Raw genomic sequence first — 18,869 nt, forward strand, 5'->3', positions numbered from 1 at the left:
CTGTATTGGTTTAGTGGTTAGCGAGATCTTAAATGACCCAAAAACACAATCCTTTCTACTTTTATGATTCTAATGATTGCGCTTCTAGCATCCAACGAGAGAAGGGACAATAAAATAGCATAAAACCATACGGTTTTTATCTAAAAATGGACATACCGAAAACTATTTCAGAAACTATGTTAAGCTTCCCTTAAACAGAGATTTTAATGGATTAAGTTGTGGATAGTTATTTCTCGCATCGTATTATAAACGGCTTTCCGCGGATATAGAATGTACGGCACCTAGGGGCTAAAAAACTGGTTTTAATCTTATGATTGTACATTTTTATATTCGTAGAAAGCTGGATATAATACGATGCTAGACATAGTTTTTTTCGTATGGATGAGAACCGGTACCTATCCACCGGATTCGAATGAATACGAGAAAGGACTTTAAAAACTTTAACTTGATAGGATGATATTAAATCAGAAGTTTTAAGTTGATATAAAACAGTACCTAAGTTTTCTAGATAAAAGTATCTGACGATCCTTATAATAAAGACAAATTATTTCTGTTCCACATAAATATATTTTGATTTTTTTTACAAAACCAACGCATCTCACATTTTTTATTTTTACTTCACTAAGATTTTAGTTTCAAGTGAGTAAAAATTACATTAAAAACTTAAAAAATTACATAGAGAAAATATATTTCGTTGTCCAATTCAAAAAAAAATGTTGCATTTGTTATCAGATATTAATTTAAATTAAACATTTTAAATATAAATTCAAAAAAACAATGAAAAGAATTTGTTAAATTTGTTAAAATATTCCATTCCAGCATGATGAATATTACAATAACACGATAAACAACTATCTTAACAAGGATGACAACATCCATAAAAGCGAAGCTCTGAAACGGTAGGACAAACGGACATTAACACTTGTATAATGTCAGAACTGAATAATCAGAATGCGAATGTATAGGAGTCAAAGCAAAATTGTAAGTAAATTTGTTGAAAAACTGCTTGATACAGGATAATGATTATGGACATACTTACATTTTTAGGACTTGATTATAGAGTTGCTTCGCTTATAACATTGTACTTTGTTGTCCCAGGAATCAGTATACCAAAAATCAGACTAATCGGATTATTAGGTCACTTACAAATTTGTTGTTAAAAATGAAAAAAATCAACATGTTTAAAATGGACGTACGGACATTCTGGTAATGATTATAGAGTTGCTACGCTTTCTAACTCGTACTTAACTATTACAGGAATCACCATGCAAAATTTGAAATCGATAGGACGATTCTAACATGCCTAAATTAACGAAAAAAGCTATTTAAAAAGTAAAAAAAAATCAACATGTTTAAAATGGACGTACGGACATTTTGGTAATGATTATATAGTTGCTACGCTTTCTAAATCGTACATAACTACTAAAGGAATCAGCATGCAAAATTTGAAATCGATAGGACAATTCTAACATGTCTAAATTAACGAAAAAAGCTATCCGTTACGGACGGACGTACGGACGGACCGACCCTAATTATAGAAAAGCTTCGCTTTTAAAAAGGCAATATTGAGGTGACTGAAAGATCAGACAAAAGTTTTTCTAATTAATAAAAATTAGATGGGTGATTAATTGGTGATATAAGTGATTTAACAAAAGAATTTGATTTAAAAATAGGGGTATAGGCCCTTTCGTGGCAACGCCTATTAAGAAATGTTTCGTCGTATTTTCACAGTAGCTTTTCCCCTATTTCTAGACTACCTAACCAAACTTAACCTAACCAAAAATATCCCATGAAAAGCTACTGTGAAAATACAACGAAACGCCCCTTAAGAGGCGTTGCCACGAAAGGGACTATACCAAAAATAGTTTTCTGTATCTGTTATAAAACTAGAGTCCTACCACTTACATAATTGAAGAGTACCATTTACTTGAGATTGGCTTCCTTTCAAAACTTTTATACACTTTGTGCCATTCCTTTAGTCAGCAGTGTACTTGCAGTAAATCCAGTAATCTAAAGGGATAAGACAATGGCCGATAGATTGATGTACATTCTCAATAATGAAACACAAATTACCCCTTTTTAAGATGACAATTAGTTCTGTAACGTTTGAACACTCAACTTAATAAAATAATCCATCAAAATTGTTAAAAGTCCCCAAAGTTGTTAAGCCAACAAATTAATAAGAAAATGTTATTGTAAAACTTTGGGGAATAGTGCAATAAACTGTCCACCCTCTCTCTCTCTGAGGAACTTTTCTGTATAGAGGGAATTATGAAAACTTTGACAAAAATGTTAAAAGGGTAAATTTGTTTGTATATTAATATAAATGCTTTGCTTTGTAGTGATACAAATGTTTTCAAATTTCAATACCAAACTAACCCCAGAATAATTTAAATATAAACAAGGATGACAACATTCATAAAATCGAAGCTAAGAAACGGTAGGACAAACTAACATTAACACTTAATGAGTGTCATAACTGAAAGTATAAGTCTAAACAAAATTGTAAGCTTATTTGTTGTTAATACTGTAAAGGACGACATACTTACATTTTGAGACTTGTTTATAGAGATGATTCGCTAATAATATTGTACTTAGGAATCTGTATTAAAAAACAGAAAAATAGGACAATTATATCACATAAATAATGTGCATAATTCTATGGTTAGAAAACTTACTGAAATATCAAGGTACTAAAAATCTATGAACCCCGACCTTTATAAAAGTTTTGTGGACAATATTGTATGGTGTAGTGTACAGTACACCTCTAGTTTACTTTCTAAGACATAAGACAAAGTTAAGAAAATTGTTAAATTTACTTTTAAAATAGAACAATACACATATAAACTTAAAAAGAAAAATCAGAAGTTTACATTATTCTTAAAGCTTTAGATCAAAAAATGGATAGCTTTGATGTAAATTAACTTAGAGTTAAAGTAAAATAAATATAACCAAACTTATTTTTTGATATCTAGATAGCCAATTTGATTCTTATGCAAGTTAGGGTATAATGCAGGGTTCATTAGGGAAAAGACAATGGAAAAGAAAATAAATGCATATATCCAATGAAGATAAACAAATTAACCCTTCTGTGGATCAAAATAATTGGTAGAAAAGTTTGGACTTCTCTAGTTTAGAACTACTCAATCACAGATAAAAGTACCCAAAATTTTAGAGCCAACAAAATAGACAAGGGGTTTATAAAAGTTTGGGTACCAACCAGTGTAATTTACAGTCCCCTCCTTCACTGGGTATAATCACTATGCAGATATAATGGATATATTATTACTTGGATGTTACAATGCACCAGATTTTCTTGCTTTCTAATAAAGTTAACTCGCAGCTGGCTACAATAACGATACCTTCCATCAACCCCCTTCATTCTATTACCTACCATCCTATTGGATGAACGAACTTACCAATAAATGAGTTCCATTAGGCAACCTAAATTGATGAGAATTTTTCAACTGTCATAATATCCACTTATATTCTAAATCCATTTATGAAATGTAAAAAGTAAAAACTTGACAGGGGTGTGACAATATCTTTCTTGATTAAAAGTACACTGTCAAATTGCTGTCAATTGTAGGCACAAAAGTTCTTTAGAAAAAGGATTAGAGAACACGGTTAATGGAAAAAGTGAATGTGTTTGACACTCAAACAACCCAGGGATTAAGGGATATATTAATGGATAGAAAATAAACCTTTATACTTTTCATTAATTTGGCTTTTTTCAGCCTTTAAATAATTGGAGAAATAGGAGAAAGATTGAGGTGAATTTATAATTGTATATCATTTTCCTTTCCCTGCTAGTAACTGGAACCTGAAGTCAACCTTTGGGCGTATTTAGTAATACAACGAGGGGGGGGGGGATGGAGTCCTGTCACTTTAGATTTTACACCAGACAATCATGTTTTTTAATAAATTGCAGCGGAAAAATATAACCCTACTGGATTAACGAATTGACCAATAAATGACAGTGGAAATAGCAACTTAAATTAACGTAAATTTTTTTCACTGTCATAATATCCAAGTCTATTTTACATTCAATTATATTATCCAAAACTCCACCTGTGACTTACTCTTGTATACGGCTATTTTCACGTGACCATGGATGCACTTTTCTTCTTCCCAGAGTTTGACATTATGGGAACATTTACTTATTTAGACAATGGACCACCATAGACACCCCTCCCCCCCTCCATCGTGGTTTTTTCACTAGTTCGCAAAGTTTTATGATAACTAAAACAACTTTCAACCACTAATTGTAATCTGCACAAGTGGTAGTTTTGTGATGCATCATTTGGGTTGTACAACAATTTATCAGAATTTATCAGCAATTGTCTTATCCCTTTAGATCCCTGATATTATAAGTTGTTGGGGAAAAGGGGTGGTTTTGGGTGTTTAAGTGTCAATTTAAGGAATGAATAGCTTATATTTTCTTGTATAATACAGCAGAATTATCTCTTTACATGCTTTTTTATCTATTTTTTGGGCCAATTCTAATGTACTGGCAAAAAAAGCATACATTACTTTTATGGATGTTGTCATCCTTGTTAAAGAGATATTTTACAGAAAAGGGGGTAGAGGCGATAGAATAGAATTTATTAACTAATGCAATACATTTAATTTATTAAATATACATATAAAATCATATTTTAAAAATTGCATAGCAAGGAGTAATTAAGCCTTGGAGTAGGCCGTAAATTTACCCCTTTAATTGATTTCATTTATTATTTTATTTTTAGCGAGAATTACAAAAATTATTTATTATATAAAGATATTTACACAAATTTAATAGATCAATAATTAAGTGGGTTAACTAAATAACTATTTACAGTTACAGAAATTGGTACAGTTATTCCAAAGTTTTGAAAATGACACTGCAGGAAAATATTTAAGATGTTTTGTTTTAGGTATACTTATTAGTAACTTTTTTTATCTCTGAGAAGAAAGAACTTTAAACATGTTATCAAAGCTTTCTGGGAGTTTCTTATGAAAAAATTTACTTACAAAATTTAAAACGTTTAAATTTACCAAATCATCAAATTTTAAGATTTCAGTGTGTGCGTTATAATTAGCACCTACAATAAAAATTATTGCCCTTTTTTGTTGTTTTCTTATTTGATCAATATCTTTTCTTTTAGAGAGATATTAGAATAATTTAAGTGAGGCAAAATCATTGAGGAATAAATCGTTTTCAAAGTTTTTGATGGGAGAACATTTTATATCTGATTTAATGCATATAGAGAACTAGAAACTTTGTTTTGTACCATTTTTGTATGCTCATTCCAATTGAGAAATTCATCAAGATGTACCCCAACAAATTTAAAAGACTTTGTTTCATTTTAATTGCTGATTCTCTCAACTACCTTCCCATTAATGAAGATTCTAAAGTTATTATTGACAGGTTGCATACTGCTAAGTCTGAAGACCATATATTTTGTTTTAGATACATTTGAAGAAAGTTTATTTGCCCTAAACCATACTGATGCCTTATCTAATTCTTCATTTGATGATGTTTTTATGGTTTCTAAATTACTTGAGGTTTTACAAAAGATTGTGTCATCTGCAAAAAGGCTACAAAATAAGGTTGTTGAATTTGGAAGGTCGTTTATATACAACAAGAACAAAATTGGTCCAATGACAGAGCCCTGTGGTACTCCATGAGTTAATACTTTTTCTTCGGACTTTACACCATTTATTTCAACATACTGTTTTCTATTAGTTAGATAATTTTCAAACCATTTTGAAGATACACCTTTAAAACCATAGTGTTTAAGTTTGGATTGTAAAATTGGTATATTGTTGTAGTCGGACAGACAGACTGTCACTTCCTAGAGCACGCTATGCTCCGGGACTGCCGATAACACCCAGACGCTAATCCCCTCCTTATCACAATTCTAACCAACCCATTCTGCCATTGTTTGGCCATCAAAGAAAGCATTCAAACTTATCATCCGCTGATATGGGGAGGGAGTTGCCCCTCCCCCCCTGCATGTTCCAGTAACCTACCCTTTTCCGGGGGACGTCTACCTTACCCCCTACCGGAGCCTACCCATCTACTATTCACCTGGCTGAGGCTCCCCCATCTTCTGCACACCCATTTTCTACCTAACCCACTATTGTAATCTGTTTGTATATAAAGCCATTAACTTGTTGTGTATATGCAGTTCAAATAAAACATTCAAACAGTAACTACTTGTAGCACTTCATTGATAGAATCCTTAAGGCTAGGGGCTCTTTTGACTGAACTCGCTCAGTAGGGTTGAACCGCTTCACCCTACCACAATATCACACATGTCAAATGCCTTTTTAAGGTCAAGAAACACACAGGCACTGTATTCTGATTGGGGCTTATTCAGTCCGTCATAAACTTTGTTGATTAAATGAATCAGTGGTTGTTGTGTATCTCTTGACCTTCTGAAGCCATATTGATGTTGATATAACATTGTGTTTCCCTCAAGATATCTAATCATTTGGAAAGCAACAATTTTCTCAAGTAATTTAGAAAGGGCTGGAAGTATGGAAATAGGACGATAATTGTCAAATCTATCTCTTTCACCAGCTTTGTAAATAGGTATATTGGTAGTGCGAATGGGGCGTTTGTCCAATATTATGGTATGGAGACCGCTCTTCTATGAGTACTACTAAAATCCTACTTTTACTGCAATACACATAGACATTCTCATCGTCGGTTCGTTAATTTAGAATGCTTATCCCTCTATTCCCACAAGTATAATACGAATTTGGTTGAGTTGGTGGTAGCTCAACAAAAGACCCACGCGAAGTATTATATTGCTTTAAACTAAGAATAAATGGTTGGTTATGATATTCGGTCGGAATTATGTAAGTATATTAAGTACTAAAGAAGGAAAATGATTTTATAAAGTGTATTTACATTACAAGTGAATAAGTTAAGTATGAAAATATTTACAGGATAAGTGATAATAAATATAAGTAGTGTAGGACAGGAAAGGGCCCTAAGTCCCAAGCATTGAATTGTGATAAGTGTTAGAATTCTAACATAAGGCCTAGGCTCAATTCATGCTAAGTACTGAGGGTCCTAAATTTAAACTACAATGCATGCCAAACAACTAAGTCATTACCTTATAAAGCCAGAAGAACTTGATGGTAGGAGAGTCAATAAATAAATAACTTATTTTAAGAGGTGCATGCTATAACATCAACTTATAATAAGGATCTAAGCGTTTGTCTGTTTAATAAAATGTCTGTATGTTAACTTGTGACGTAAATCAGGCATGGTTGTATGCATACATAATTGAACTAAATGGTTACATGATTACTTTAACAATAAACATAATGTTTTTAATAAACATATAACATTAATAAATCACATACAATTTACCATGATTAGGCTAGCATTACCCATATATGGTAATATATTGGTAAAGATAGGCCTATAAATGCATAAAAGTATACAAATAATGCCTCGGGCCTAGCTAAAGTAATTGTGTCTCGTGCCTGAGTTTTACTTGATAATTACAGGGGCACGTCAATCAAATATTTAGATTCTACTCTTATATAGTGTAAACTTTATATCAAACATAGGTAGATAGTCTGGAAGCAAAGCATTTCTGTAAAGGTCTTATTCGTACGTTCAAAGAATTTTGAAAATTGGGGATTGCATCTCCAATATTTTTGCACATTTATAGTTATCAGGAATGTAGCCAGTGTTTAAAGAGAGGTTAAGAAGGTGAATGATAGGCGTTATAATTATTGGCATTATTTCTTTCAAAAGTTTCATAGAGATATTATCATTACCTACACTTGATTTTGATTTTAATTTAGACAAAGTCATATTGATAATAAAAGAGTTTTCTTCCTGAAAGTTAAATTCTTCATCATATTGATCCCCCAAGAAATCCCTGAAAGATTTAGAAGATTGAGGTATTGATTCAGAAAGTCTTGGCCTATCAACAAAAAAGTCATTAAAACCAAACAAAAAAAATTGGTTAGGTAAAAATGGGGGAGGGGTTGCCCTGGTATCCATTCTTTCAGCTAATTAATGTTGGGGCCAATGAATATCTATCTAAATTGAGTGAATTTTCTGAATGGGTTTAAACAGAAATGGGATGGGAGGTTATTCCGTTTGTCACCCCCTTCCCCCACGGATTTCCTGAGCACGCCCTCATAACTATTCAGCAATTTTTGTCTGTAATAAAAGCAAAATTTTTAAGGCGATTTTATGGGTGGTGTGGAAAACAAATTTGCAATGTGGAAACCTTTCTCAATTGCTTGCAGGGATTTAGGTATGGACAAAAAAATCTTGCCTGTCCCCCCCATCTCATTTATCAAAAGTCACAAAACAATCACAATCCAATGTGATAGCGCCACGCGCTACCCTCAGATGTGTTCCTTAATAGCATAGTTAATACAATGTATTGGCCCGAGGGCCTAAAAATAAGGTTATCGATAGACAGAGACAAGACTTTACCACAACAATCCAAAACTTATAGTTCACGTCAATATTGTAAGGACAAAAATATCCTTGTTTATTAATGTATGTATTTCAGAATTGCAATTTTAATATAAAATTTTCTATAATTAATAAATATAATTTAACATTTTTTTCTCCAGAAAATTCTTATTTTCCAATTCCGCCTCCTGCTCCAAACCCGCCTCCAAAACCACCTCCGAGACCACCACCTCCACCGCCGCCTCCTCCACCGCCACCTCCTCCCAGACCTCCACCAAATCCACCTCCAAATCCAGCACCAAATCCTCCACCTAGACCACCTCCGAAGCCTCCACCACCTCCACCGCCGCCTCCACCAGGAAAGAATGGTAGAGCCAGAGCTGCTGACACATACAGGCTAAAAGCCAATAATACTACAAACAACTTCATCCTAATAAATAAAATCAGCTGAGAAAATGAGATTTACCCCTTTGGGTTACGGTCAGGCTGAAAAAGTGATTATAGTCTACGACAAAGAAAGTAAATATTTATACCTTAATATTTGAAGTGTTCTTGTTTGTTGAGATGATTACTGAGTACTGAATTGAACTTGTATGTCAGTGGCCTTTTATACCCAAATTTAAATAAATCATAAATAGGGGGTGGAGTTTAAAGCATAAATGTTAAGAAATCTCCGCCTCCTTTTAAAAACATGTGATTGTGATATATTAAGTAGGATAAACATTCACCTGAATTAGTTTTCTAGTGTTTAACAAAAAGATATAGAAAAGGAAAGCTTGATTTAAGACTTAATTATATCAACAAGTAAAATCTTCATAAAAGGGAACAAGGATCACATCCATAAGTAGTGTGGCTCTAAAATATGCTCAAAAGTTATAGCAACAAAGCAAATACATTAAAAAAACAGATTGCTAAAATAGCATAGATGTTCATATATTTCCTAAACAAATTTCACCAGTCTTTGTTTCATAGTCTCAGCATAGAAAAAAAAAAGAAAGGGGAATTAGATCAAAGGAAAAATTCGGAGAAATCTCCGCCTCCTATTAAACTTTACCTGGATTAGTTGTATATTGTTTAAGAAAATATAGGAAAGGGTTTTAATCCGAGAGGAAAGGAACATTTACCTGTTTTTTACACTAGTCCCAGGAATAGAGTAGTTTTGTGAATCATTATTGGGGATGTATATTATTTATCAGCCATTTTTTTTCCTTCTAGATCAATGGTGTTAATAGCTTGACTTTAAAGTTTTGATAAATATAAGTAATGTAAACTAAAATTATCTCTTTCTTATTATAGTAGCAAAGCTTCTCTATATTTTTATGTTCTAAATTACCATTTAAGATGAACTTATGATTTTTGCAATAGGGATTCTTGGGACAACAAAGTACAATATCATAAGCGAGGCATCTCTATAATAAAATCTAAAAATGAAAGTATGTACTTTTAATGCATCCTGTATTTATGCAATTTTGCAACATATTTATGTGACCAATTTAGCTGAGCCTTATAAATTAATGTTTTGCTTACTAAGTTCTGACACCCTGCAATAGTATAGAAAGGTAGTGAGGGAGGGGACATTGGATTGTAAATTACATTGATAGAGTTTCATAGTCCCTTTAAATTATTAGTTGGCTAAAGGGGGTTGTGTATCGATGAACTGAATTCTAGTTTCCGAAAGTGTGCGTAGCTTCCGCGTCCTATCTCAATATTTGCTACTAGCTAAAAAAGCTTCAAACTTCCCCAAAAAAATCAAAATTTGAAAAATTTAAATTTTGAATGTATAATGTACTAGTGACGAAAGCGGCCTTAGGCCGCCTTAGGGTCCGAGTTATTAGAAAAAAACAGAGGGACATTTAAAATTATAGAGTAGCTTCTCTACTAAAAAATATTTTAGCAGAAAATCTTACATGAACTTTATATTTCTGTCTGGTACACAATCAGAATCATGATTTACTTTAAGATAAAAATAGAAAGCACATTTGTCTGTGAGGATTTCGCTGACTAAAAAGCATCATATATTCAATTATCTTTGTCAGTCCGTCCGTCCATTATGCTAAAGTTTTAGTAATTAGATTTTATGGTTTTAGAGATGTATGTTTAAAGTTTACTGTATATATTTCTATTAAAATCTAATGTTTTAACCACATTGTCTATCTTATTAGATTTTTATTAACTTCACAAAGTTTATGGATGTTATCATATATTTCTTTGTACTCTAATTGAAATGTCTGTCTGTCAGTAAGAAACCGTAAAGGAGTAAACGTGAATTTCTCTTCAGTTATTAAAGATAAATGGCTGGAATTAAAAAAAAACCTCCCCATACTGATGAACATTCAGTATATAACTTACTTTGTCCGTCCGTCTGTTGGAAAGCTTTGATATGCATCTACTATCAAAGATATTGTATAAATCTATTGTAAACCTTTCCATGTGTTTTAGCTTTACTAAGAACTTATAAATAATGTCATCCTTGTTAAGCTTTAAAATTTCTTAGAAATTCTTTTAATTAATCCTATCAAGAGTAGAGGCACATAAAGTGTAAACCTCGGTGGGTTAGGACCCCTTGCAAGAATTAGGCTTATGGGAAAAACCTATTCCTTCTAATTTACAATTTATCTATAATACAAAGTAGAACGATGTATGTCTGTTTGTAGCGAAGGATCTCGCTAACCACTGAATCGATCGGGTTCTCCTTTACAGGGTAGCTTCTCATAGGTCCCGGGAAGGTTTATATCTATTTTCTTGGGGAGTGGGACACCCCCAACTCCCCAAAAAATGTAAAATACCTCCCCCCCAAAATTTTTTTCTTTTCTTTTTTAAACTTAAATTAAAATAGTGGGGTCAACTACCCCCCCTCAAAAAAAATCCCCCCCAAAATTTAAAAAAAAGAATTTTTTACAACATACAACATTAAATAACTAATAAAAATATTTTTATTTGTAAATATATTGTCAATTTGATTTCAATGTCTCATTCTTAATATCTAATCTACTTAACTGATTGGGTTCTCTATGTTATATAAACTTAACATCAGTCCCGTGATGGTTTTAGGCTATTTAATTTTTAGATTAAGTCTTGGGATGGGTTTAAGCTTTTTCTCTATTCCATAGATAATAAAGGGGCAAACGCTAATAATATATAAAGTTTTTTTGTCTGAAGGTTAAAATCTCAATAACTACTAAAGCGATTGGGTTCTCAATTTTAGGTAAGCTTTAAATAGGTCCAAAGAGGGCATTAGGCTATTTCATTTTTAGATGGTTTTAAGCTATTTTTTCTAGCCTGTTTCTGCCCCTTTAATTACAGAGCCCCTGGATGCTAGGTACGCATCCGCTAGGTATGCATTTTTTTCAGTCATATCGTTAGTTTCAAAAACTAATTTAAGGCTTCAAAATATTAAAATTGGTGCCAAATATTGCTAAATTCCCTAATTTTCATACTGGGGTTAAACGTGTGAAAGAAAGGGGTTAAATGGGTATATGATAAATATTGAAATAGCTATACATTTTCATACGGCCAGGATATCGTTGTAAATCACTAATTATCCCTTTCAAAAGCTTAGTTAGACCGTTTAATTTTATTGGGCAATTTGAGTTTTTAAAAAAATATTGGATTTCTCAAATAAAATAGCATGTTCATATGATCACGGAACCTTCGCATATTACAAAAAAATTTTCTAGCAAAAGTTTTTTTTGTTGCTTGTATACATAAAAAAAATTTAAATAGATATAAAATTTGTATAATAGATAAGATTTTTAACACTGATAGGTTTTTTTTACATAATATTTACTTAATATGCACGTCATTATAAAGTATAAAGCAAAATGTTGTCCAGATTTAATAGTGATTGTCAAAGAACCACTTTATCTTGTTTGACTTGTAATTTTACAGTTCGTATTTGTAAAGTAGCGGCTCTGCAGAAAAAAAAATTTTCTTCAGTTAAAATTTCCCTCCTTTTTATGAGGTTCTTATGATAATACTCCACCCCCCCCCCCCTCTTTAACAGTTATCCCACGAATCGATGATGACTATAGGATTATAGGGGGAAGGGGTTTGTAACCTTAGAAGGGGTCATCTTAAACGGGTCAACATATGGGAGAGGGAGAGGATTAAGAATAAAATGAGAGATAAAAAACAAGGATGACAACTTCCTTAAAAGCAAAATAGTAGTACAAACAAACATTAACACTTGTATTTTGACTGTTGTTATAACTGAATAATCAGAATATAAATGTTTAAGTAAAAACAAAATTATAAGTGAATATTATAGAGTTGCTATGCTTTCTAAATTGTACAATAGAACAATACTAACATGCCTAAATTCTAAAAAATCTATCTGTTCCAGATGTGCAGACGGACGGACGTGCAACCAACCCCAATTATAGAAAAGAAAATTATGATAAGAGATATCAGTAAAGGACGGAGCGGCCTTGATTATAGAAAAGCTTCGCTTTTAAAAATTGGTCCTTAGAAACACATTCTTACAAAGGTATATCTAACATAAAAGTTAATTTTTAAAAGCGAAGCTTTTCTATAATTAGGGTCGGTCCGTCCATACGTCCGTCCGTCACTCCGTACGTCCGTCCGTAACGGATAGCTTTTTTCGTTAATTTAGGCATGTTAGAATTGTCCTATCGATTTCAAACTTTGCATGGTGATTCCTGCAGTAATTAGGTAAGATTTAGAAAGCGTAGCAACTCTATAATCAATTTTGCATTGACTCTTATACACTTATAATCTGATTATTCAATTTTGACACTATACAAGTGTTAATGTCCGTTTGTCCTACCAGTTCAGCGCTTTGCTTTTATGGATGTTGTCATCCTTGTTGTTTATATAAATGCTCATATTTAAACTTCCTATTGTATAGGATTATGGGGGGTGGGGTGTGTTCACAGGGTTTTTTAACCCCCCCCCCCCCAATATTCAATTGAATATGATTTACTTTACAAGGCATAGGATAAAAACAAGCCGTTCTTATTTTCTCTGCTCCCTTCCTCAACTACAACTTAAGAGCAACTTTTTTTATGGGGGGGGGGGAAGGGAGATTAGAATATAGAATTAGTTTTTTTCTTCGGCACCTCGGGGCTAAAAAAACTGGTTTTAATCTTATAATTGTACATTCTATATCCGCGGAAAGCCGTTTATAATACAATGAAAGAAATAACTATTATTGTCCATGTTTTACCTTTTACCTTTATTTTGGCAGAAAATAGTAGTAAATCATATTCAATTGGATATGGGGGGGGGGGCAACTCTGTTTAACTTTAGTCAAATAAAGGAAATCGGAGGGTTTATCAACAAGGATGACAACATCCATAAAAGCGAATAAGTAGTACAAACAAACAGTAACACTTGTAGATTGTCAGAACTGAATAATCAGAATATAAATGTATAAGTATAAACAGAATTATAAGTTAATATTATAAAGTTGTTCCACTTTCTTAAATCTATCAGTTCTAGATGTACAGACGGACGGAGGTGAAACCAACCCCAATTATAGAACAGCTTTGTTTTTAACAGCAGTAGATATAATTAACTAACACCCCTTCCCATAAATGATCATCGGTCAACTTTTGCTAAAAGAGATGGGGGGGGGGGGGGGAGTTCAGTATAGGTCAAGTGAAAGTTAATTCCTAAAAGGGTATTATTTCCGTTTAATTATATCAACAAGGATCACAATATCCATAAAAGCGAAATGGTAGTACAATCAAACATTAACATAAGCATAAATGTATAAGTATAATCAAAATTATAAGTAAGTATTATATAGTTGCAACGCTTTCTAAATCTATACAATACTAACATTAAATTAATGATGCACAGACAATACTAACATTTAATTAATGATGCACAGACCGACGCATCAAGTCTCAAGAACCAACACAAATTATAGAAAAACCTCGCTTAGCTTAGACATACGTTTATTAAACTTTAACAGTATATAGTCCTCCCCCTCCCCTTTATGATAGGAAGTTGGTCATGAATGGTCGAATTGGATCCACTGACAAGAATTTCAGGATTTATTGTAACTGGTTTCTACCCCATCCCTTATCCTCTACCCCACTTTTGCTTTCATTACAAAATTCTTCCATCCAAACTTAACAACGCTACTCAATAATGTAGCTCACCAAATTTACACATAAACTGACATTAAAATGCGAAATACATATCATTTATTATGAAAATGATATATCCAAGTGCGTTTGTCGATAAAAAGAGAAAGACGCAATCACTCATTTAGCTCTTTATTTTTATTTTTTTTAGTTTAAAACTATTGTACTCAGCTAATCCTTGGCCGACTTAGGCTTTTAATTATATCCTGGCCCAGACAAATTTAGATCCGTTGACTAATCAAAAATCGGTTCAGTTAGAGGGATACCCAACATCTCATTTTATTGCTTCCCAAGTCTTATAACTACGTTGTAATAATATGTAACCCCCTAAATTAAGTTTAAATAAATGTGTACTATATATATTTAAATCACGCCCCTACCGCGTGGGTTAGTTTGGCACTCCTTTGTCAACAACCATATTCGATGTTTACAAATGAGCAATTGTTTTATAAGTTACAATACACAAATTGTCAAAATCCATAAAAGCGAAACAAAGGGGGGGGGGCGAAAGTGACACTTTTTGAAACCAAAACTAAAAGTCAAAGGAACTTAACTAAAAAAAGAGTTACAGGTCTGAGATTTTGCATGGCAGTTGCTTTATAGGAGTACAATATGGAACTGTGAAGAAACGGCGGCGCAACCACCGAAAACCGCCGAGAAAAGGCAAAAAAAAATTCGGCGGGAAACGGCGGTTTTCGGCGGTTGCGCCGCCGTTTCTTCACAGTTCCATATTGTACCCCTATAAAGCAACTGCCATGCAAAATCTCAGACCTGTAGCTCTTTTTTTAGTTGAGTTCCTTTGTTGACTTTTAATTTGGTTTCAAAAAGTGTCTCTTTCGCCCCCCCCCCCTTTAAAATGCATGATAATTTTGATTATTTCATTTAATTTAAGCATTCTTATAATTGTACATTCTATATCCTAGAAAGCGGTTTATATTAATTGTAAGTATGACTGAGTCTCTGAGAATTTGAATGTTTATTATTTTTTGGTTAGATTTATACTAAAATTTGTTCAACATGATTTTTAATATTAAATGCGCTGTTAACTCTATATTTGTTTGTCTGACTTTATATTCACTGAGCTTCGCTTTTAAGGGTGTTATCATACTTGTTTAGTTACATTCAGAGCGGAAGCAAAGCTACTCCATTTTAAACATTTTGATTTTTTGAATTTTTAGTTACAAAGCTACTCTGTAATATGTTATTTGACAAGGATGACAACATACATAAAAGCAAAGCTCCAAAACGAACATTAACACATTTAGAGTTGCAAATAACAACTTTGGAGACTTTTTTTCTTTAATTTTGATTGGTTGGTTTATTAAGCATTAAATGCTGCCAAAATGAAAATAAAAAAACAAGCAAAATTAGCAATAAGAACTAAGCTTAACCATCTTGATAATCTTGCTACGAGATTGCGTTAAGATAGAAAAAAAATCTATTCACCAAACCTTATTATTCCAAGTCATAAAATCCTGATGAGGCCATAAAACCTTATTCGTTTGATAATATTTTCTGGAATTTTTATGATTTTCTGACCATGTTTGACCGTAAAGATATGTGAACATATGTAGTATCTTACAAATACATCCCAAATCTAGCATAAGTTGACCTATTCTATCCGTATGAAAATATTAACAAATGTGCGAAGTCTCAATTTCCTGTCGTTCGAATACATTGAGAAATTTGTATATTTTTAGGGTTATTTTAGTATTTTGAAAATATTGAAAACAGTAACATTTCTCTACGAAATCACCCATCGTTAAAGATTTTGAGTATATTTTGAAAAATACTATAAACTAAAACTATGATTGATTTTTTTATTCAGAATTAGAAATATGGATTTTGTTAAAATTTCCCTGACATTTCCTATGCCCTTTTTTTTTGGGGGGGGGGGGGGCGGGTGGTTCACTGTATATTCACAGGGGAAATATTATAAAATAAATATAAATATATCAACTTGCACATAAAGATTACTTTAAGTTCAACTACTTACGTTAGAATTTCTGTCCTGCTGATTTTAGTTATTTATTTTACAATAAAAGCCTTTGATACTATGAACGTAATAACATTCTGCCTTAGCGTTTTCTTTTTTTTAAAACCTCTCTCTCACACTTGCTTTTTCTTCCATTTTTCTTTATTTGATCTTCAGATACGTATTTACAATAATGTTTTTTTCATTCTTTCAAAAATGCAATTTGAATTATGGAATTTATTTTCCAATATATATTTTTTTATATAACCGTCACGAAAGGGTTAAAATGTTTTTAATTTTTGTTTGTAAATCTGAACACATTAAAAGTGGTGCTAGAATCAATTTATTTTAAAACTAAGTTTTCGTAAATCTACTATATTATGAATTTAAATTTTCTGTTTTAAGAATAGTAATTAAATACTTCAACATAATGTAAATAGCAACATGAAATAAAAAAAGATGAATTTATTCTTAATAAAGTAAAATATTGGGTAGTTTTGTTCTGGGCAATGAGAGTTTATTATGGATTATTGGAGCGCTATGAGTTTTACACATTTATTTCTTGGAAGACTTGAGCTCATATATAGACATTTATTTCCTATATAGATCTGACATGGATCTTGAAGCAATAATGCAGGCCATTTTGTAAATGTTAAAAATTGGAAGAATCTATTAAATAAAAGTTATCGCAAATATACTTAGTAAATAAATCGTTTATACATTACATCACTTTTCCTTTGACCGGAGTAGCTGAAAATAGCATTTGCAATAATTGGGTTATCAGCTGTACAACTTTAGAAATTATTGAAGAAATAGGCAATCCATTTTCAGCACATCTGTGTATCAGTTTTTCGTTTACTGGCGGATGCGCCCCTAGCATCAGTGGGCTCTGTGAACAAAGAGGATTTATATTAAAATATTAAATCTAAAAAGGAAATATCCTTTAACCATACCAATATTGAAAAACATAAATATTAGAGCCCAAAAAATAACCCAGAACAATCCCTTTTGATCCCTTGAATTTAGGTAAAAATTACCCTTCCCTCTTGGTTTTCATTTTCCCAGCAAAGAACCTGAAATAAATATTTATGTGAATTTATTTGATCCAGGGATATAAAGGGATAAGACAATAGCCGATAAATTGATTTACATCCTCCAAAGATTATACAAATTTACCCCTTAACTAGATTACAATTTTTTGGTTGAAACGTTTGAACACTCAACTCTTAATGAACCAAGCAATCAAAAATCTATTTAAGGTCCCCAAAGTTGATAAGCCAACGAATGAATAAACGTTATCATAAAACTTTGGCGATTTGTGTAATAAACAGTCCAATGTCCCCTCACTCCCTTGAACAACTCACATATGTAACTCTGTTGCCTCTGTTTGATAGCAAAGCTGCTCTATAATTTAAAATGTCCATCCGTAGGGGCAATCTAAAACATGGTTATTTCAACTTAGGCTTATAATTTTACCCATTTTGAGGTATTATCTCTTCTCCCTCTAAACAAATATTTAGATATTAATAATACCTAACCCCCCCCCCCCTCCCCGTGTTTAAGTATTGTCCCAGGTGAATAAAGTTATAAAGAGTATATTATTACTATTTACCTTACCATCATAAAATTGAATTACACTCCCTACTACTCCTCACACACACACACTCCCATCCTATAATAGTTATTTCTCGTATCGTATTATAAACGGCTTTCTGCGGATATGGAATGTACAATTATAAGATTAAAACCAGTTTTTTAGCCCTGAGTTGCCGAAGGCACGGGCTAAAAAAACTGGTTTTAATCTTATGATTGTACATTTTTATATTCGTAGAAAGCTGGTTATAATACGATGCTAGACATAAGTTTTTTCGTATGGATGAGAACCGGTTCCTATCCACCGGATTCGAATGAATACGAGAAAACGAATTATCAGACAGAGTTTGAAATCGAAAGGACAATTTTATCACGTAGAAATTAACAAATTTAATTAAAAAGAATGGGCGCTAAAGCTAATCCAGGTAAAAACTCCACCCACTTTAACATTTTCAATGTTAACTTTAAAACTAAAGAACCCCATTATATTTCAGTTATTTGTTAAGAGACTAGAGACCAACATACACAACATGAGATTCGTTTCAACTGTCCTGGTATGCTCCAGCCTGATTGGAGTAGCCCTATCCTGTTATCCAGGTGGGTATCCACCTCAGTTCCAGCCGGTACCATTCTACATACCTAAAGATCAGGTTCAGACAATTAGGCATCCTGCAGTACCCGGCGGTGGATTTGGCAGCGGAGGTTCATTTTCTAGCAGTGGCGGCGGTTTCAACGGCGGTGGCGGGTT

At 32.5% G+C, this 18,869-nt stretch overlaps 1 long non-coding RNA gene across 1 annotated transcript; it reads right to left on the reverse strand.

Annotated features, from left to right (window-relative positions):
- Positions 1-8,608: 8,608 nt before the first annotated feature.
- LOC145326673 (uncharacterized) lies at positions 8,609-9,040 on the reverse strand. Its single transcript, XR_013881934.1, has 2 exons — positions 8,974-9,040; positions 8,609-8,870 (listed from the first exon to the last, which is right to left on the reverse strand). It is a non-coding gene; the product is annotated as an uncharacterized LOC145326673 (long non-coding RNA).
- Positions 9,041-18,869: the final 9,829 nt, after the last annotated feature.

The sequence above is a fragment of the Acartia tonsa genome, chromosome 8 (assembly GCF_053477335.1).
Source record: "Acartia tonsa isolate MP-2025a chromosome 8, ASM5347733v1, whole genome shotgun sequence".
NCBI classification, from domain to species: domain Eukaryota; kingdom Metazoa; phylum Arthropoda; class Copepoda; order Calanoida; family Acartiidae; genus Acartia; species Acartia tonsa.